Source organism: Amblyomma mixtum, chromosome 2 (assembly GCF_055824585.1).
Source record: "Amblyomma mixtum isolate Tamu chromosome 2, ASM5582458v1, whole genome shotgun sequence".
NCBI lineage: Eukaryota > Metazoa > Arthropoda > Arachnida > Ixodida > Ixodidae > Amblyomma > Amblyomma mixtum.
In genome coordinates this window covers 44,028,373-44,051,147 of record NC_143013.1, presented here as the reverse complement: position 1 = coordinate 44,051,147, position 22,775 = coordinate 44,028,373, and the positions used below count along the sequence as shown (strand labels likewise).

The following is a 22,775-nucleotide window of genomic DNA, read 5'->3' as shown; positions in this document are numbered from 1 at the left end:
GGCTCTGACGACGCCAGTTGTCGCCCGGTGACCCCTTCTTCCGCGGGTCGAGAGTCTTCACGAGATGAACTCGTCCGTTCGCTATCGCCACGACGAGCAGGTGGCAACCCGAGCATCGCGGCGATTAGGACCCGCAAAACGGGGTCGCGTGTAATGAGCGAGAGAGTGCGCATAAATGAGACAAGCGTGGCCGAATGGTCTCTGCCGGCGGACATTAATCAGTCGCGCAGCGTGAGACTGCCGGATTGATAGCGCGCGCATGGTGAGAGTCCCCGGAAACCAGGGCAGGCAGCATCTCTCCGGGTCTGCAGAGGCACGTCTCCCCACCGCTTTGCTCAGATGGTGGCGGCGCCGTACTGGAACAAAGACCCGCATGACAGACCGACCGATCAACTCATTAAGAGCCGAAGCTCGTGTTTCGCAGTCGGCCTCACACGATGACGAGCATACACCCACCCTGCAGCCTTTCTGCGCACGTGCTAGCTTTGGCAAACGATGTGAAGGAGACGAACGCCGATGAAAAGGCAAAACGAAAGTCGAGATTTTCTTAAAAGGAAGGTTTAATAGTGCAGTATACTGGACATTATAGAGACAGGTGGCTCAAAACGTCGGTGACAATTAAGTTCACTGCTATTTATTCTCTATCAACCTGAATCCTCCCACTCCAGCGCGTGGTCGTCTCGTCCTTTGGTTTGCTTCAATAACACAGACCGCCCCGCCGCGGTGGCTCAGTGGTTACGGCGCTCGGCTACTGACCCGAAAAGACACGGGTTCGATCCCGACCGCGGCAGCCGAATTTCGATGGAGGCGAAATTCTAGAGGCCCGTGTACTGTGCGATATCAGTGCACGTTAAAGAACCCCAGGTGGTCGCAATTTCCGGAGCCCTTCACTACGGCGTCCCTCATAGCCTGAGTTGCTTTGGGACGTTAAACCCCAATAAACCAAACAAATAAACCAATAACATAGACCGATCAAAAAAGTCAGGAAACAACTACACAGCTGGCAATGAAGAGCTAAAGTCGTCCTTTCTTTTGTGCCGTGCCTACAGAAAACTAGCGCCACTTTTTCTTATTATTATTATTTTGCAAAAACCTCCAGACGTCGATAAGGGATGTTTGCACACAAATTATCCCTTATAAAAATTTCTATAGACAGTCCATAGACTGTCTACAGACTTTAGTCTATGAAGTCTATAGACTGTCTATAGACAAATCCTTTAGACTGGTCTATAGACAGTCTATAGATTTATGGCCATACACTTCTAGTAGACTTTTGTCTATAGACAGTCTATAGACAAATGTCTACTGAAAGTCTATAGGTCTATAGGAAGTCTATAGACACAGGTCTATAGACAGTCTATAGACGATCTATAGACTTATGGTCATACATTTCCTATAGGTCGTCTATGGTCCGTCTATAGACACTTGTCTATAGACGGACTATAGACTTATGGCCCTAGACTTCCTGTCGATTACTGTCTATAGACAGTCTACAGACAAAAGTCTACTGGTCCAGTAGACATATGTCTATAGACTCTCTATAGACATTCCATAGGTGTGTGGCCTGGCAGTGCTATAGACCTTTGTCTATAGACAGTCTATAGACCTCTGTCTACTAAACTATTAGTAGACCATTATCTATAGACTGCCTATAGACTGTCTACAATAACTGAAAAAGGTCACCAGACAGAGTTCACACATGAAACAATCAATATACTTACAAATTTAGTTTATTTCCAAGCTATCCAGGCTGGGAATATGCTATACATGCACCATAAGAATGCACCACAGTAACATAAAAGTTGAAAGTAACAGTCCGGCTAGTTTCCTCAGAAGCATTCTTGTGGCCTGTTGTCTGCAGTAAATCATCCGGGCATGTTCACCTGTACAGCACAAAGGAAAAAAATAATATGAGGAACTGAAAAAAAAATTCCCATTCCATCTCTACACATGTGCTTTACAATGCAAGGCATATCCTGGCTATGCCATTCTAGAAAGACAATCTTGATCTTTTGGTTTGGTTTTATGGTGCTCAAAGACCCAAGGCGACAAAGGCTACGAGACGCTGAAGTGAAAGGCTGGGGAATAATTTCGGTCACCTGTGCAGAGTACACAGGCCTTTAGCATTTTGCCTCTATTAAAATGCGACCGCCTAGGCCGGAATCGAACCTGCATCTTTCAGGTCGCCATACGAACATGATAGCCACTGAGCTATCACGACGGCTCAATCATTTCAGTAAATACACGACAGATTGTAAGCGTCGTCATAAAACATTGTAACAAAGACCCCTAATCCCTGGAGCACTCTAACTCTAAATCCAGTACTGATACTGATTTCTGTATGGCAATACTGTTACAGCGAATACTGATCTCTTTATGGCAATCCTTTTACATTATTTGTAACAGAAGACTTCGAAAAATTGTGCCACATATCTGCATTGACTCGCAAGCAGCTGTTAAGAATGCCATCTCCATAAAATACAGATTCAGTGCACCTTACACAGGGATCCAAAAAGGAGATATTGCAGCATTTATTCTTATAACCGCTATAGAAGAAGCGCTTCAGAATACCCTGCGTGAATTAAGCCTGGTACACCCGGCCAAATTCTTAACTGGCTCGGGTGTTGCATCGCTAAATGCACCTTGTAAAAAAGGTGCCTTTCGGCTACACTGCTGGCATATTCATGCTGTAATTTAACGAGTGAAATGTGATTTCGTGGTTCCTTTTTGTTCATATAATTTTTGAGTGCAGTACTTGCGTGTTTAGATCAACGTTATCAGAAACATTCGTCTACCACTACGAACAGCTGAAACAAGCGGCATACGCAGCAATGGATCTGGTCCATATGGCCTCATCCTCTGGGTAAAATACCACTCCTTTCAAGGCGGACAAGTCGTTTACCCAGATTAGTGCAAATGCGCCACCAGAACCATTGCTGCGTATTCCGCTTGTTTCGGCTCTTCGTAGCGGCAGACGATGAATATTTCTGATAACTTTGATCTAAACATGCAAGTACTCCACTCAAACATTATATTAACAAAAAGAAACTATGAAATGCCATCTCACGCGTCAAATTACAACATGAATATGCCAGCAGTGTAGCCAAAAGGCACCTTTTTCCAAGGTGCATTTAGCGATGCAACACCTAAGCCAGTTAAAGATTTGGCCGAGTGTACGTAAGCCGATACCCAAACGGGCACAAGCTATACAAAACCAGCAGGCAGAAGCAACCAGTTCATCACAGATTTGCACCCATAACTTGAAGCACAAAGACGGAACAGCATACTCATACATCTGCGCGCGCTCTTAGAAACAAGCGGGTTGCAGCGCTTCCATGCCGCGCTCATTATTTAGAAAACTAATACAGGACACAGAGGCTGCAGCTGCGCCGTTTCAAAAGCAGTCGCGAGGTTGAGAAAGCAAATTACTGTCACGATAAAATACCGTCTGAAATTCGCTTAGTTTTTCCTTCAAGTGCAGCTCCAACAGCGCAGTAAACAGGTGTTTCTTGCATGGAGGCAGCCTAACCCAACGCTGCTAAAAAAATCAGCGAAAGCATTGAACGTGCTCAAAGTAGGAAGTATTTCAATGAAACAATTAACGCCTTCAACAGGCGCAGCTATAATAACATGAGAGCTTAATTTAATAAGCGGCGAGTCACATCGGCGCGTTCGTAACATAGCAGTCTGAAATCAGAAACACATACTTTGCCTCTCGCGCAAATGGTATTCTAGAAATCTGTGCACGCGTGAGTGGGATTCATGAACGAACCGCTCGGAACGAAATGTAAGCCACCTCTTGTCGAGCCGACCTTTACCCAGATTTGAAAACGAAGTGCCCGCAAGCCAGCGGCGGCGGCCAACGGCTCTGATGACAGACACGGACGAATCCATACGTGTGCAAAGAAGGGGAGATGGGATGGAGCTCGTGGGTTCTTCGCGGTGTTTGAGCACGCCGGCCATTCGCGCCGGCAACGAATTTTATTCACCCATCACACTACAAGCATTCCTCCAGCGCCGCTTGAATACAACTTTGACAAACGTCTCGCGCTCCAGTCTATAGCGTTACAAGGCACCTTTGCTGAAACGTCGGCGTCCACGACGCGCACCAAGCGAGCGTCCATACGTAGCAAGAAATGCACACCTCAAAAAGAACAGCACTCCATGGTCCGGACAGGCGATAACACAAAGATAAGAAAATTAACGTAATCCACCACTGAACGAGACTGTATGTAAGTACGTTTTCGGAGGTGCAAAGTAAATTGAGCTCACATGGCGCTAACTAACATACAGTTCCATTTCGGCCGTCATTCACAGGCTAAACGACATTTCTAGCCGCGCATCTACTTTGAAACACGAAAAATCTAGTAGACAGCTCTCTAGGAGCGGCGTATCAAGGGCATCGCACAGACTGCCTTTCCGCGCGTTAGTAAAGACAGCGGGACAGAGATAAGCGGCATTAGTCGAGAACCCGATGGCTTCCGCCTTAGAAACGAAGATAGGACGTTTGTAACTGCGCACATAATCTGTTCTGCACACACAGCTCTGCTTAGAGTGGTTTAGGAGACCAAATTAATAAAATATAAACGTGTAAACTTACCGTAAGCGGACGATGAAGCTGGATTTTGAAGAAAACGTAATCTGCGAAACACACACCAACGCCATTGCTGCAGCCACGCACAGGGTCGTTTGCAGCCCGAATGATTTTCCGCCGTCTCGCGGTAAAATGGGTAAAACGTGAAACAGAAAACCATTTCACGGTTGTATCTTTATCGCTCGCACTCTTGCCGTGTGCAGCTTGATCTGATATCCAAGTCCACAGAAGCCAATTGGTTTATAAGGTTAAGTTCTTCGCTTACCCTCTAAAAATCTTATTGTTTTCGTGAAAACAGAACCGAAATCTGACTTCTTGTCGGTATACGCGCCGCATCTCCCACCGAATAGTATGTGGTACAATTCTCAAATAATAATTATAAGGTTGCATAGCATAACGTCCGCCGCCGCGGTGGCTCAGTGGCTATGGTGCTCGGCTGCTGGCCCGAAAGACGCGGGTTCGATCCCGGCCGCGGCGGTTGAATTTCTTTGGAGGAGAAAATTCGAGGCCCGTGTACTGTGCGATGTCAGTGCACGTTAAAGAACCCCAGGTGGTCGAAATTTCCGGAGCCCTCCACTACGGCGTCTCTCATAGCCTTAGTCGCTTTGGGACGTTAAACCCCATAAACCAACCAACCAGCATAACGTCCTTTTTGCGTGTGTTCGTGTTTAGAACACTGATATGCGCCACATCAGCGTGTCATCGGCTCCGAAGCAACAGGTGCAAGGGTAGGAACGAAAAAATACTGGCTTTGTGATTGTTGCGTCGCAGCACTTATTCACGTGAATACAAACTGCAAAGGTAGAAATGGCAGTTGTTAATCGCACAAAGGACCAGGCTCTTCAAGATTAATCTAAGATGTTTCTACAGGATGGGCGCTTCCTTGAACTCTCACACCCGTATTTCCCCCTTTATTTTCAGGACGTTTTAAAGAGAAATGTAGAACCGTTGATGAAATGTTTCTGATTTCAGCGCGTTGGACAGTAACGATCGAAAGATGGAATGGAATTGTGTAGAGCGATTCCTTTAAGGGAAAGCGTATTCGTTCGATGTAGTACAGTTTGCGGGCGCCCTTACTTCAAGAACGGCTGCCTTTCCTCGGCTTACTTGTTAGCATTCAATATCTAATTGTACTGACAATATATCACGGTATAACGAAAAGGAGCTTGTCAAGGCTCCTGAAAACAATATATAGGAGGGTGTTGTAATGGCCTTACGCAATACTTTTTAATTTCCGTAATAGCGAAGGAGGTGGGGGACTCCAGACATAGTTGCGGTCACTAGATGCAGGTCCCCTCAACATGCAGTGCAAAAAGAAATTGACATTGTTCTGGACTTAGTCGAAAGTCTGTGTATCGAACATTGTTAGATAAAATTACGATTGTTATAGACTGGTCTATAGGCAGTAGACTATCTATAGTGTACTGTCTATAGACGAAAGGAAATTGAGGTAGACTGCAGTCTATAGAGAGTCTATAGACCGTCTAGAGACAAAAGGAAATTGAAGCAGCTATAGACCGTAGGCTATAGAGAGTCTATAGACCGTCTATAGACGAAAGGAAATTGAAGCAGCTATAGACTGTAGTCTATAGAGAGTCTATAGACCGTCTATAGACGAAAAGAAATTGAGGCAGCTATAGACCTTGGTCTATAGAGAGTCTATAGACCGTCTATAGACGAAAGGATATTGTGGCAGTTATAGACCTTAGTCTATAGACCGTCTATAGACGAAAGGAAATTGAAGCAGTTATAGACTTTAGTCTATAGAGAGTCTATAGACAAAAGAAAATTGAGGCAGCTATAGACCTTAGTCTATAGCGAGTCTATAGACCGTCTATAGACGAAAGGAAATTCAAGCAATTATAGACTTTAGTCTATAGATGAAAGGAAATGGAGGTAGTTATAGGCTTCAGTCTATAGAGAGTCTATAGACCGTCTATAGACAAAAGGAAATTGAGGCAGCTATAGACTTTAGTCTATAAAGTGTCTATAGACAGTCTATAGACAAAAGGAAATTGAGACAGCTATAGACCTTAGTCTATAGAGAGTCTATAGACAGTCTATAGACGAAAGGAAATTGAGGCAGCTATAGACCTTCGTCTATAGAGGGTCTATAGACAGTCTATAGACGAAAGAAAATTGAGGCAGCTATAGACCTTAGTCTATAGAGAGTCTATAGACCGTCTATAGACAAAAGGAAATTGAAGCAGCTGTAGACTTTAGTCCATAGATTTTCTATAGACTGTCTATAAACAAAAAGAAAAGTCTATAGGATGGCTATAGAGTCTATAAAAAGTCTATAGAAAGTCTATAGACCATTTTTATAAGGGATAGTGGAGAGTAGTTGGTTGAATTCTATAGCTCTCGTTCCCTGTCACACAGGATCGCTGTTCACTTTCAGCTGCGAGTCAGGCAAGAGTATTTCGCTTGTCAAAACAAAGGTCGCGTTGGGAGCTGCCCGGCCGTTTCTGAGTTAGCGATGTGGCCGGCAAACGGTCGTCATAAAAAAGTGCGCTCACAAGCAGAGCAAGAACAAATTCTTCGGGAATCACAGTGGTCAGTGCAATCACGTCTCAGGAGGACACATTTCGATGGGGTCGGAGGGACGCGAGAAGACTTCCGCGAACACTTAGGGTGGTAATGCGTGTCCATGTAAGCCGCATTGTCCGGTGGCAACACTCCGAACGTGGAGCGACACGGTGATGATGCAAACGGGGCCGGAGCTAGCTGCCCGCGCGTTTGTAACAATGTGGCTTTTCTGCTGATGACAGGCGCGATAACGGCTGACGCCCAAGTCATATGGCGCCATGGTCTTACGTCTGGAGGAAAGCCGATTGAGGTCTACCACAGTCTCCGCATTTGGCCAGTACCTCCAATAATGATGGCAGAGATAATTCAACCGTGCGGCTTTAAGTGCCTTGGCAGTAAAAGCCCACGCTTTCGAGACATTTTTGTGACGCAAGATATCACTAAAAAAGTGCGCTTTCATGAGGTTTCCTTCAATGCCATACTTGTTCATAAAATACAGGCAGTAAAATTTATGATGATGGTGATGATGATGATGAAGAGTTTATATTAACAATTAAAGTAGGGAGGATGGTGAGTTAGACGACCAAAATAGAGAACAAAAAATTGGCGGGGCCTTAGCTTTGGGTAAGCCTGGTAGGTTGCGAAAGCAAAAGCGCAGCGCCTCCAATTGAAGGAACGCAGTGAGCCGCGTCTACAGGTCACGCGTGGCTACCGGCCGCCGCTGAGCGACAACTCAAAGTGTCTTCGGTAATTTTTTTCTATTTTGTTTTTGATGTTGTTGCGACTGAGAGAAAGAAAACAATCTACAGCTGGTATGACGTCACAGCGGCAGTAGCGCCACAGGTGCGCAGCGCGGCAAACACGCACCGTAACTGCAGCCGGGCTCTCTGAAGGAGCGAGTTGGCCGCCCAAAATCTACAGCTGGTATGACGTCACAGCGGCAGTAGCGTCACAGGTGCGCGGCGCGGCGTAACTGCAGCCGGGCTATCTGAAGGAGCGAGTTGGTCGCCCATATTCACTTCGCTAAAGGTAAAACATAACTGCGGCCGGGTCACGCGAAGGCTTGGAAGTGCTAGTAGTATTGCTTTCGCAATAAAACGCCCTACCCTTGTGATCGCTTTTCGACTCGTAGCGCTGCATCACCTGCACTTTTGCTTGTCTATTCTTGCACCATGGCGCGGACTGCGCACGTAACGCTTTGGGTATATACTGTATGCGCGTCTGATAAAGTTTGCTCAGTTATAGAGAGCACTTCGTCCTGACCTTCCTTCTTCGGCCCGTATGTCTTCTGGTGCCACAGCATTATGGATCCTTACCAACTCGCCCAGATTCCCACCCTTTTGCATTTTATAGACGGGTTTAATTGGGGCCACCTTCACGCACGAACGAGAGGACGCATGAAGTATATCACTACAAATCGTGTTGTTTGGCGGATAAAAATATCTGCTCTACAATGTATGTTTATGAAAACAACTCATCTCTAGTTCTGAGCTACAGGTGTCGACTAAATCCACAGGATTCACTTGCTGGAGCTCGTCACTGATAAGATACTCTTTAGTGTACCTTAAGGCCTAAATTGGGCTGCTTGGCGCGACAGCTGCGATAACTGCGCGTTGTTGTTGGCAGAGAATTTGGTTAACCGTCTAGCGTTAAGAGCTGCAGGGAGCTACATAGCTGGCTGTTCATATGTTGGCAACATCAAACATGCGTCGAAATTCAAAAGACAATTAATAAAGTATTTTAGGTGTCTGACAGGCGCGCAGAGTGTCCCAGTCTCGTTACAACTCCTAAACTTCAGACGAGACAAGTTTTTTTAGAGGAAATGGGGAGACCTGTGTAAAACACACACTTGTGTAATCTTGTGTAAAACTGCATGCATGTTTAACATACCTTATGGGCCCATTTTGGCATTGCAAGGGGGGGAGGGGTGGTGAGAAGTTGGCAGTATTTTATAAACTCGAAAAATATATACGTGAAGAGAAATTTGCATATGGTGCAAAGAGTACAGCAGTTTGCGACTGAGAGATTGTTTAAAAGGAAAAAAAATCAAACCGACAATTTACTGCACTACCATCATTACAAAATATTTTAGAAAAATTTAGCAATCTTTACAATTTCCACTGAAAAAGAAAAAATGTGCACTTTTTACCGACCAGAGCATGCTTACAATACTGGAGGATACAACCTTCCCCTCCTTGGCCCCTTTATTGAGCATCGTCATCCAAATGGTCATCGAAGTTTATTTCATGTGAACAAAATTAAATGACCTTCGAATCACTCGAACATGTGACACGCGATTTTTCCCTTCGGCATTTTCCACGCTCCTTGACCCCTTTGCTTTGTTTCGAGACCTAAAGGAGCACGTGACAGGTTACGCCCGTTATGTAGAGCGCATAAAGGTCTCCCGTAGGCTACTCTTGCCAGAGCAGAACACTGCTATGATTCCTCGCGCAGTGCCGCCATGGTCAGCGCCTTCTGCCGACTCCATCCTCAATCTTGTGAAGCGGCGTCGGCGAGACCTTGCCAAAAAAAGGGCCGAGGCGATCCCCGCTATTTGCCCTTGCACCGTGCAGCGCCTAACTCGCGGTGCCGCTCACGAAATTATCCTCTCGCGACCAGCGTTGGCGTCAGCAGCAGCGACAAACAGCGGCCATCCTTGGCATCTGGACGCTCATGTAGGCTAGCGAGTCTGCGTGTACTCCAGGCGGCTCCCAGCCCACGACGCGTATGCGACACGAGTCGTCTGGTCTGGCGCTTTCATTAGCGCAACGTGCGGTGCGTCCGGGCTGCTTCTATATAAAAGGGGGGAGGGGGGGGGAAGCTTCGAGGAAGCGACGGCGACGACCCGGAGGTCTTCTCTCGAGTCTCTTTCCGTGGCGCGTTGCAGGAGGGAGAGGAAGCCGTTTCCTCTTGTAATGATGCCGGCCACTTCCACTTGGCTCGCGCGGGCTGCGGCAGCATGCCTAGTGGCAGGTTCTTCACCAGACTACGCAGCTGGACACAATGCCCGCATTGTGCCTGTCCTGGCCGAAATTGAGTCTGGTCTTTTGGCTGTGTGTACGTGAGGCCCGGGTCCTTCCGCGAAATTCGCCTGTCTGCCGACTCCTTGGGAGCGATAGCGTAAGAGAAAAGGGTGATACGGAGTGGCACATGTTTGCACGCGTTGTGGTGTGCGTAGCTCGATTTCATCTAAAGTCTGTGTTTTGAAGATCGAGAGACCGTGGGAAACGCACTGAGCAAACGTCCCTTTGAATGACAAGCGTTTATAGTTAGCCTATCTATCACGAGTGAAGAAAAGCAAACAAATTGCAGCGCTTAAATAGTAAGAAAGGAACTGATTTTTCTATCAACTTGATCTTCTGGTAGCCTGTAGATTAACTACATGCAAAAAAAAAATGACCTAAAGCGGGGTAATGTAGTCTGTAGCCAATTTTTACAAGCAGGGGGGGGGGGGGGGGGGGGGGGGGGCTGTTTCTCGGTAATATCTTGCCAACATCGTTTCGTAAATATCCACACTAATACCGTTGATCATTTCCTCTGTGTTTGACACTTGCGTAGTATTACTGTGACTTTTCAAGAATTCCATGACTTAGCACCAACGCTACATCGAACGTGAACGGAAACGGAGGCGCCTAATCACAAACGCTCTGTACAGAAACAAATTGTTTATGAAATGAAGTGGAATAAAATAACCTCACAGTTGACAGGCCACCGCACTTGTCACTGTACGAAGGACGACGCAGCGATCGCCGCCGTTCGCTAGCTTTTTTTTTTAGCTGACAACGTTCAACAATTCTGCTTTTTGTTCTTCAACTCTCGTAAACAAATTAATGGCCTCGACTCCGTCCTCCGTAGTCCCTAGTCGTTGTGGTACAGTACACGAAGCTTGATTCTTTGACTGGTCCTTGTGATTTTTTTTTTTTACTGCGTTCAGGTGGTAAAGATTGCTGGTTCCGCATTGTTAAACTTGCTGACCGTGTGCAAATATCGGAAGCTCGTGTGTGCGTGCTTGTCTGCTCTGTGTCCTTACCGGCGGCAGACGGTGTCATTTGGGGGAGCCAGTCACTCGATCGAACACTGAAGGAAGAGCCCCCTCTTGCGCACCGAACTGCAACAGTGGTACGAATGGTACGATGAATGGATCGGGGCAACGTGTGTGCGGAAGTTGTTATGTTCACTCACCGTGCTACGCTTGACCTTCGACGGAGGCAGCCACCATCTGGCATTCGAAGGCTCCGCACGATGTCCAGAAATTGCTCGATGCCTCCAAGGCTTTCGCCGAATCTCGCATTCCCTTCCCTTTTCGGCCTCCGACGACTGGTGCTGACGGATTGACCGTATGACTGCTACCCTCGCTCAAATACAGATTCCGCACGGGCGGAATTGAGGAAATGGCAATGGCGGCCTAATTGTGGTGTTGCTTCGAATTTCAGGGTTCTGCGCGGATGGTTTCACGTGCGTATTAAATGAACAGAGAAGACTCAGTTGTGCTCGTAGATTTCTTTCGTAAAGTGGCATGGTCGTCTCAAATTGAGGCAGCGCACGGCTATTCAAAGCCTTCTTGGAAGGTCCGAATGCTACAGGCTCCTGAGCTGACCGCAGGCCTCGCGGTTGTGATTAGGGACGACCTTCTGCTGCCGCATCGATTGTTTACTCTGGTTGTGAGCTGCAGTCTAACATAGTCCACGTGGATGTATAAGCTCGATCTCGCAGAAAATGTAATCTTCAGGCATCCGCCGCGGTAGCTCAGTGGGTGCTCGGCTGCTGACTCGAAAGACGCGGGTTCGATCCCGGCCGCGGCGGTCGCAATTCGATTGAGGTGAAGTGCTGAAGACTCGTGCACTGTGCGATGTCAGTGCACGTTAAAGAACCCCAGATGGTAGAAATTATCCAGAGCCCTCTAGTACGGCGTCCCTCATAGGCTGAGTCACTTTCGGAGGTCAAACCCTATAAAACCAAACCAAACCTTACCGTCAGACGACGAATTTGCGAAGCTGTACAAGTGCAAAAGAAGGTAGCGATTCGCTTGCATCGTGGCAACCTCATGAGTCATTAGCTGCGGTTACTGTCCGATGTACGGAACCTGGCACTAACCAACCGAACAGCTTCGTGGATTAGGCTCGTGAACAGGTGCCAAAATCCTTCGCACCGTTGCAAGCCCTCAGTCGGCCTCTTCGCCGTTCACCCAGCATTACTGTCCAGTGTCTCTTATGTAAATTGTTAGTTCCGCTCCTGGTTGCACTCTTATTCTGAGATGAGAAACAGCTGCACGTTAAATATAGCCAACCTCACCACGCAACGGTGCGAAAATTGTTTACTTTCCATTTAAAACAGATAGCAAGCTCCGGCGCTTTGCGACTCTTTCCTCAAGGGTATTATCTTTCCTTTCCGTCTTTACGCGTTCAGATCGTCGGTGTTGCTTCAAGCTTGACCGCCACTACGACTTTATAAATGTATCGGTGATCTAGCTTAGCGCAGCAAAAAACAAAAAAAGCAGCGTTGTAATTTTTAACTGAAAGAGCGTTTCTTGAAGAGCCGGTGCGCACTTCTAAGGGTGCTCTGTTCATTTCAACGACAGTCGCGATGTTCGCACTACTCTTCAGTAGGCGCAAAACCTGTCAGCAGCCTCTATCAGTTGCTAAGGACTGGCGCAGAGAAAGGGAAAGGTTGCCAGCAAGCCGTGGAATTGTGCAAAGGCAACCTTTAGTAATTTTCTTGTCTGGAAATCCTAGGAGAACTCGAAGTTGAGATATTTGGTGCGCTTCCTTGATTTCCGAAGCTTTACACATGTCTACACTGCACACATGTTTGTGCATGTAAACATGTGGCCATCGCAGCACATGGGCTATAGTCGTTTGAGCATCCGCCTCTCATGCGGGAGGTGCGGGGTTCGATCTCCATTGCCACCTGGTACCCACCGGTGATACAATGGTTACAAGCTCCCCCCCCCCCCCCCCCCCCCCTTCGTGCACGGCTTCTTTAGGGTGAAATGCTTGGGAAATGGGTTTTTGACCCCACTTTGAGTAAAAGAAAAAAACCTTGTGCCGTGGCTCTCTTTGGCCACAGATGCCCTTGCCCCATAATAAATCATCATCATCGTCATCGACATCTTACACATGTCTGCACAAAGGACATTTGCGGACAGGACCTGCTGAGTTACACTTTTCCATGGAAGCATGAACTAAGAGCAGTTGAAGGGAACTTGTCTGTAAGTGCCTTTTGTCTTGGGGTGCTTTTAAATCCTAAATAATAATGTGAGCAGCCGTCTAGTGCGCACTTTAAAGTTCCTCTATCATGGTAGCATTATGCAGTTTCAATTGTGTGTTTAGCAAGTCGTACGTTCTGTCAGGGTTCCTTCGTCGGTGCTCTCTATTGTATCAAGAATTTAAAGCCCCGAAGCGACAGTGGGAATAAGAAATAAGGCGCAGAGAAAGGCGGCGGATCAGATTGTTTGCACCTGGAATGTATTCTGAAATGCAACAGAATTTTAACATAGCATGTATACCGCCACCACTACTACTTACTACCAGCCACCAACACGCATGAGCAGATCGGGGCATCTGGAATGTATTCTGAAATGCCACAGAATTTTAACATAGCATGTATACCGCCACCACTACTACTTACTACCAGCCACCAACACGCATGAGCAGATCGGGGCACCTGGAATGTATTCTGAAATGCCACAGAATTTTAACATAGCATGTATACCGCCACCACTACTACTTACTACCAGCCACCAACACGCATGAGCAGATCGCTTCGAGGCACAGGGTGCCGGGCAGCTATGTGCAAACCTTCCGTTCCGAGAGAATCTGCGCATGCCCGCTGACGGCCCGCAGTAAGCCTTTTAGAAGCCGCTCTTGGAATAGACGGTCGTTCTTGCGTTTTTCCCAAAGATACTTGACCCCATATTAGTAAGCCAGAGCTAAATCGATAATCCATATTCGTTAGCAGGGCACCACAGCCATTGAGGCAGCTTTTGTTGTTGTTGTTGTTGTTGTTGTTGTCATTGCGTTATAAGCATGAAAGCATTGCACCTTTGCACCTGCCTCAGTGAATATGCCTGCATGAGACAGGGACCCCCTCCCCGCAAGTAATTGCGCAATTTGATCATCGATGCAAGCCACCTGCACCAAGTTTTTGATTTTTGTTAAACAAAAAGAAAAAGTGTCCAAGGACTTGCAGCTATTACCGGCGGTGGATGTCGTGCGTCCAGACGAGAGAGGCCTATAGTAATCGTTGTCTCGTTACTAAATATACACTTGAGCGCTCCCGAACAAAGCGCGCTCTGTGATTGAGGAACGGCCGTTAGCAGCTCATCCCAATAGCTTCCGTTGGCAGAGCGACGCGCAGAAATGAATGCCTTCAGCGCGATGAGCGCGTACTTGTGCCTTGCATTGGTGGAGTCGCCAGTAATGCGCCTTCTTCGTAAGGGGCTCGGTCTCGCGACTAATGGATGAGGCAGCCAGCCGTGTGCTCCCTCGCCACTGCAGCCATCGAAAGCCGGATTGCAGCCCCCACGAATGAGATCCTCGTCGTCTTCACTGGCAGTTCTTTTTTTCCACAGAAATCCTTGAAAGCGCAGGCATTAGCGTGAGCGGAACGGCTACACTGTCGCGCCGTGAACTGTTGATCCGCATTCCACGTTTCTTTCTTTTTCTGTCTCCCAGCGTGCAATCACGGGGACTATTGTGCGTTCCACAAAGCTCTCAGAGCTCTCTTCTTTCTTCGACGGGTCGCGCGCTGTGTGACTTTCGCAAGCAGACCCGTCAACAGCAAGAGCCGCACGGATACGACAAACGACCTTCACACTCCTCCCCTTAACAACCGTTGTTCGCGAGGCGCGCAGTTTGTTGAGCAATGGGCGGTGAGTTCGTCGTGGACACTGCGAGCGGGAACGGCGCGTGCCCCGACGGAGAACGGTGCGTCATAGGGTCGGCCCGAGCACGATAGGCGGCGGTGCATCGATAGGTGACTACGATGCACCGAGGAGTGGTTACGGTTGAGCGGATACAACGGTTTGCTGCCCGCCACAGCTCTGGAGAGCTGATACCATGCTCCTGATATGTCCAAGGCCGTATTTAGATGGCGGTGTGAAGGGCATTAACGTTCATTGCAAAAAGCTCCGAACATCTTACTGATTGCAATCAATTAACTCTCAAATTTCTGCGCTACGTTTCGGGTATTAGTTGGAATGGCTTCTGATACTAAATCAGTAACAAACTATAAAATGGAATTAGAACATCTTTTCCTAGATGAAGTACCTTATAGTCCTTTTGACTTTGTTGCGATACATGATACGTATCTAGAGTCTCCTTCCAATGTATTCTGACGTCGTTGCTTCTAATTCGCTAAATGATCCAGAGGATGTTATGCAACTGGCACAAGTCGTATATATTGGGTGGTCGTCGCGCGAACGGCCGATAATGTATTCAGCGGTTCAATGCTTTCGGATACGAGGCCTGGTCAGGCGTCCAAAGCGCATTTTCCCTCTTCGTTGATACCAGTAAGCTGCCCCTGCGACCTGCATTCTTGCTTTCTGTGCACGCCAGTAATATCAAAATAGATCAAACAAACAAGCAAATAAGTAGAAGCCATCACGCGTGTCGTGATACTCTTCCAGATCTAATTTCCTTCCGGGGCAGCAACAGAATACCAGCCACAGATTTACTGCACAGCCGCTATATACTGCGTATGCTGCGTCATGCGCTTATCACTTACAAGACGGCTGCGCTTGTAGACACATCTTAAAATGTGGAAATTCCCGCCAGGCCCCTCCGCCGTCGGCTTGCGGCCAGTTCTGCGTCCCTGTCAGGAAAGCTTCCCCGCCTCCGCGCTGGTGAGCCGGAAAGAAAGGCGTCAATCAGTGGCGTTCCGGCGCTCATAGTTGCGGGATATTAGCCTATATATGATGTTCAAGGTTCCGCTTGGAAGTGAAACACTGCCAGAGGCGCAAGGCATTTTTAAATGAACCATATTAGCGACCTTAAAAAGGCTATATCGAGCGATTTGAGTGATGTGTCCGATTTGTGTCGTGGAAACACGCAACAGTGTGACTTCGAAGACTGTTAGTTCACTGCAACAAAGGTCTTATAGCCAGTGTTTAGGCGCTCATACGCTCTAGTTATAAATTTGCGTATCTACTCCTCTGCAGGCACTTTAATCTCCAACCAACCAGTTCTTGCTCGGCAGCGAAATATATGCAAGCCGGCACAAGCCGCCTGCTTCGAGAAGTATAGCTGATTCGTGTTTACCTCAGAAGAATCGACTGTTGGGCGAGCTGGTGCATGGCTCGGTGATACAAGGCGCAAGGGTGGACAGGACGAAGCGCCTTGTCCGTATTCGTTCTTCGTTCGTCCTGTCCACTCTTGCGTCTTGCATCACCGAGTCGTGTTTACCTCACCTGTTGCGTCGCATTTGGATAGCTTTCTCTCCGCTGCAAGAGCTTCTTTGATGGAGCACAGGCTGTTTATTCGAGGTTCTCAAGAGAATATTTTCGCATCTCATGCGAAAATTGTAAAGCCGTCGTTTCTCCGGTGCTGAGGCAATTGGGTTGGATTAAGAAACATTTTATTTCGTCAAAAATAGCTTGGTGATAGGAGGGCCGTGTTAGGTGGCCGCTAGTCCATGACTGTTGGCGACCTGGTTGGCCCACTCGACGGCCCGGACTTGCGTCTTCGGGTCTGAGCTGGCCAGCACAGCCTCTCACCGCTCGAGAGAAGGGGTTCGTACTATAGCTTCGCCGGAGGCGGCTCTTCCCTACAATTCCATAAGATGTGGTCGTATGTAGCGCGTTTGCCACAGCGGAAACATTGGGGTTCGTATTGCGAAGGGTACATGAGTGACAGTTGAGCGGGGTTCCTCAGGGAGCGCGTCTGAAGCCGTCTCCACGTGGTTTCTTGTGCTCTGGACAAAGTTTTAGCCGGAGGAGGATAAACTCGCCTGCCCAGGGTATGATGGTGGGTAATGTCATGAAAAGAGGTCATGCCGTCTCTCGTAAACCCTGGATGAATAGGCGAGCTCCCTGCCCGGTTGACGAAATAGCCGTGGCTTCCAGTGTTTCGCGGCTGGAAATGTAGGAATGTAGGTGTGCTGAAGCTGGGCTTTTAAAGGGAATACTAAATAACGTTGAAATTTAAGCATCTTATTATTTTTTTTTTGGCAACAACGGAAAGCTTGCTCTCTTACGTGTTGGATTCCACAGCAGTTTTGTTAGAAACACCGCAGAAGATTTTTAACGAGAACTTTTGAGTCAGTGCACGTGCCCTTATTTATGTGTCCCAAAGCTGGAAACCATGATCAACGAGTGCGATGGCGATTGTACGTCGGCGAAAGTTCTGTACCAAAAACTAAAATAAATCACCCGCCACACAGCAATTAGACATTTTTAGTAAAGAGAAGCGTTCATTCTAGTTTCCACACTCAGAGCTGTTACGGCACAGTGATGTACGCCCCGCTGACGAAAGTTTTAGTGCACTGTGGCTGCCTTTTATGCGAAGCATACTACTTTAGCAACCACTTCAGCCCTTCACCGTGGTTATGCGCCTCCAAATCACGTGATACATGACGTCACACCACGTGACACGATGACGTCACGACACTAGAGAAACGGGGGCCCACCTCGCGCCGTCGCTGTGGTTGTGCGCCTCCAAATCACGTGATACATGACGTCACACCACGTGACACGATGACGTCACGACAGTGGAGAAACGGGGGCCCACCTCGCGCCGTCGCTGTGGTTGTGAGCCTCCAAATCACGTGATACATGACGTCACACCACGTGACACGATGACGTCACGACAGTGGAGAAACGGGGGCCCACCTCGCGCCGTCGCTGTGGTTGTGCGCCTCCAAATTACGCGACACGATGATGCTTCGCATTCTCCAGGCTTAACCAAGTTAAGCCTCAGCCATTTTTTTTATCCAACAAATGCATCTAGTGCCAAAAGCTAACAGCACGTAGTCGACGATGGGAAGGGAGCGTTGCTTTTCATCGAAGGGCGCACTGGAGAGTGCAAACTATAATTAAACATGACAAACAGTCTTGAAAAATAAACTGTGCACTTGAACAACATCTGCGATATATTACCGAGAAGTAGTCACCCGGTGGGATACACCGATAATGGCGAGTTTCAGCGCAAGATGGCTTTTTATGCATTTTTCAATGTCAAATTCAAATTATAAATCCTCCTTTCTTGGATATTGCAATGCTCATTTCTTACAATATGAGCCACCATCTTTTCATTTCTTCACCGTGGCTACCTCGCCTGTTTTGGGAAGAGGAAATCATGGCGGCAGCGTTGAATCCTTCTGGAGTCGCAACAATATGCTTCGCGTATTTCACGCAAATCCCTGCCGCGCATTGTAGTCTAGTAAAGGGATTAGGCCCCGAATGGCAGCCGCGACGAAGGGGGAAAAAAAGCAGTTGTGTCAAGCTGCTTTTTCGCTATGCTCGGAAGGCTGACTTTTGATATTTAGAAGCAGAGCGAAAAGTTGGGCATGTTGGTATTGTTTCATTTTGATGGAAGGACAGCGCAAAAAAAGGGACGAGAACAGTGGCCTTTGTTCACACGCTCGGTATAAATACGGAGCAAGAAAAACACGACAACGAAAGAAGGGAACAAAAAATGGGAATATAGAAAATGGTTTATGTTGCCTTCGGATATCCCTGTGGGCAAGGATCGAGGATCCAGCGCACAAGCTGTCTGCATACAGCTGAAAACTAACGTTGCGCGCTCTTTTACACCCCCCCCCCCCCTTCCTCACCAGGATACGTTGCCCCTTCCCCCTTGTAGTGCCACAAAAGTTTATTTAAGAAGCTTGTTTATTGAAAATTTTAGATGTCTAGCAAAAGAGCTATGTCTTTAAAGGATATGAAGGATTAAATTGGAGCGAAAAACTGCTTCTGACGATAAACGAGTAGAATGCAGCCCTCGCATGTGTCTTCTACTGTCGCGCATAGTAACCCGTATAAATGCTTCTTGGAGAATTTCTGAAGATGTGGTTGCAACTGATAATAAAGCCGCCGCGGTGGCTCAGTGGCTATGGTGCTCGGCTGCCGGCCCGAAATACGCGGGTTCGATCCCGGCCGCGGCGGCTGAATTTCTTTGGAGGAGAAATTCTAGAGGCCCGTGTACTGTGCGATGTCAGTGCACGTTAAAGAATCCCAGGTGGTCGAAATTTCCGGAGCCCTCCACTACGGCGTCTCTCATAGCCTCAGTCGCTTTGGGACGTTAAACCCCATAAACCAATCCAAACCACACCAAGCAACTGATAATAGAGTAATGGGTCCTGCTATTTCTGGGGGCGATAGATGTCCAAGAAGAAGGCACGCAGCAACTTCGTGACGACGCGCACAACGCTGCCGGAGCTGTCGTGCTGCCGAGGCTGCTGCGAGGGCAGCTCAGCAGAAGAAATTAATCGCCAGCATTTTCGGGCATACGGTGCTGATGTCATGCGCCAGGGAGACAACGCTTGAGTTCTGCACACTGAGCTTGATTCTTGTAGAATAGATGTGCAAAATTCGCAACGATCTGACCGGCCAAGAATGTCCACTACAGATGGCAGTCTGTGCCTCATTGAATGCCTGATTCAGGAAACATGACAGAAGGCAACAGCCACAGAAACCAAGGGGCACAGGGGATATTTTTTAAGTTATTTATTTTGTGGTGTTGATCAATTTAGAATATTACTGAATATGTTATCGTTTAAAGATAACTGATTAGAAAAGCAGAAGAAAAAACAACCACCTGCCGCCGGTGGGATCCGAACCCACGACCTCCGAATTACGCGTCCGGTGCTCTACCTCTGAGCTACAGCGACGGCTGTCAATTCTTCTGCTTTCGGGGGTATTTTATGTTTACAAGTAACCTAACCTTGAGAGTGTTCATCAGCGCCACCCACGTTCATAAGCGGCGGACGTAGAACGTCCTGCTTATTTGCTTAGCGAGGGCCTCGATTCTGGCAGCCTTGACGCCTTAGGAAGCATAAGAGGGTTCTCACGCAGCTTCCACCCTCTCCGTTCGATGACGTTCTACGTCACACCTGCGGTAACCCAGGACGTTCTACGTCCGCCGCTTATGAACGTGGGTGGCGCTGATGAACACTCTCAAGGTTAGGTTACTTGTAAACATAAAATACCCCCGAAAGCAGAAGAATTGACAGCCGTCGCCGTAGCTCAGAGGTAGAGCACCGGACGCGTAATTCGGAGGTCGTGGGTTCGGATCCCACCGGCGGCAGGTGGTTGTTTTTTCTTCTGCTTTTCTAATCAGTTATCTTTAAACGATAACATATTCAGTAATATTCTAAATTGATCAACACCACAAAATAAATAACTTAAAAAATATCCCCTGTGCCCCTTGGTTTCTGTGGCTGTTGCCTTCTGTCATATTTATAACGAGCTCCTCATCCCCTTCCCTTGTTTGCTGATTCAGGAAACGTCGCACTCGTCTCAGCGATATTGCTGAAGAACGGTTCATCTGAGTGAGCTATGTGCACGACACCTCTCATGAGCAGCTGTGTAACCGAGAAACGTGCTCACGATGAGTGCAAGCGAAGTTTCGCGCAGGGCTAGCGTTGACCGCAGATCGAAAGCTGCCGCCGAAAGAAGACAGGAGAGGAGAGGGGAGCACAGGTTGACAGCGCCGGCGGTGACGCCGTGCTGCGTCACCACTGAAGGTGAGTACATCGACGTCACCGTCGCTTTCTTGCCGACCAGTTTCGGTTTGAAGAGGGGGATGGGTGGGTGAAATAATTCACCTGCAGAACCCGCAACAATCTTTCCCTCTCATTTCACTGGGCAACTAGCGCATACGCAGGCTTCCCTTGAATTTCGGTATTTCACCGTTCCCTTCAAAGCCAGTAATTAAAATCATTATAATGTGTTTGTTAATCAGCCACGTCAGTGTACAAGCACACGTGTTTCAAGTTGCTTCCATGCCCTTCAAGCTAACTACAAAATAAAAAATGTGCTAATGAAAGCCGTATATTTATTAAAATTTGTTACAGCTAAAAAAACGCCCTGTGTTGAGTCCATGGTAGAGACATGGCAGGAATATGTCTCTTGACAACGCAAACTGAACAAGGGAGGGGGAAGACTCAGGGTGCTTAGCCAGCGTTTCGACAAAAGGACATGTCTTGTACAGACGAAGACAAGTCCTTTTTCGAAACGTTGGCTAAGCACCCTGAGTCTTCCCCCGCCCTTGTTCAATTTGTTTTGTGTTAACAGAGGCTACACTACACATCAGGAAAACCTAAATGATGGATTTCAACGCGAAATTCTCAAGCCTGGCGTACCGCACGGAATATTAACTCGTGGTAGAATTTATACTAGAGTGAGTACACCGATCCCAATAAATAGGCCGGTCATATTTTCTTATAACTTCCATACAAAGGCAGAGGCACATCTTGAAGCTGTGCCTTGTTCAAGGAGATACCCCACGTTTTTCCCTGCACATGTGGCGTGCGTGCGTGCGTGCGTGCGCGCACTCACTAAAAATCGTAAAACAGAAGTTGCGAAGAGATATGCATTTTTCGAGCAGTATCGCATACAAAGGAGGCTGGGCATTGTTCTTCGCTCCGTGAAATGCACCCCTGCTTCTAGCAGTTTTTTGCACGCTCCCACAACCCCATCGCCTTCCCATCACCCCCCCCCCCCCCCCCTAAAAAAAAAAACTCAATAATTTAAATGATGCAAAGTGGCATCACAGTTTATCTCTAAGGGCGCCCTTGAGTCATCCCAATTGTTAGCTTGGAAACTTTCATAAAAGAAGGCTCCCAATATTCTCACACACCAACTACGCAGATCAGCCGATAGTTCTAGCTTTCTCCGTTTTTTTTTTTCATTACACAAAGTACTGAATAAAACGTGCGTAGGAAGAGGGCTGCCTATTTGTGACTTAACATGAACGTTGGTGTTGGAAACATTACGGGCGAGCAGCGACAAATTTGCAGAGAAATGTATGGCATTTCTCTATGGTCAGTGTCCCTAGAGGAGGCACAGCGAAGTTACATGCACGAAGATAACAGCTCACGAGTGTGAGCAGCCCAGACACGTGCCTATAAGCAGACTTTTCCTGCGCTGTCTGGGCCAAGAGAATGAGCGGGCAACGGCCCCCGCTTCCCGCTGTGTTCCTGTTTCCGAGACAAGAGGATCACGACGGCGCCTGCCTTGATGATGACGCCCCGTGTCCCGCCATTACGTCGTTCTTACCGCGACAACGTGTACCACGAACGAGTTTTGCCGTTGTCGACGCTTCACTCTACAAAGAGCTCCTGGGTAGCTGGCTTTATCCGTCTGCTCAAAAAAATACATTCACAGAAGGGCTGTGAGCTGAAACTATTAAACAAGGAGAAAAGAAAACCAGTGATGCTTGCGTCAGTGAAACATCAGTTTCTTTGAATAATTTGGAGAACAAAATTCTGCAGCGCTTCACTTGACAGGCTTGACTTGCCATCCCTCCTGTCGGGGCCTTTTTATCGCTGCCTATATAAGCTCTTACTTGAAGGCAATAAAATCAAAGTTTGTGCTCGTCCCACCGACGTCATCGCCTGTGTGTGTTTATGTTTGCGCATATTGTTGTTGGCATGCATAGGAAGAGCCATGCCTCGCTTTTTATTTTTTATTCACATACACTGAGGCCCTTTTCGA

General features: G+C 47.7%; 1 protein-coding gene across 2 annotated transcripts in view; it reads left to right on the top strand.

Moving 5' to 3' along the window:
- LOC149359165 (uncharacterized) overlaps positions 1–22,775 on the top strand; it is an 80,319-nt gene that overhangs the window by 12,707 nt on the left and 44,837 nt on the right. The window contains exon 2 of one of the 2 annotated variants that reach the window (XM_089568987.1): positions 20,560–20,803. The exons of the other annotated variant lie outside the window; for it this stretch is intronic. The gene's annotated coding sequence lies outside the window, so the exon portion shown is untranslated. The remainder of the gene's footprint in view (positions 1–20,559; positions 20,804–22,775) is intronic. 2 annotated transcript variants of the gene reach the window in all.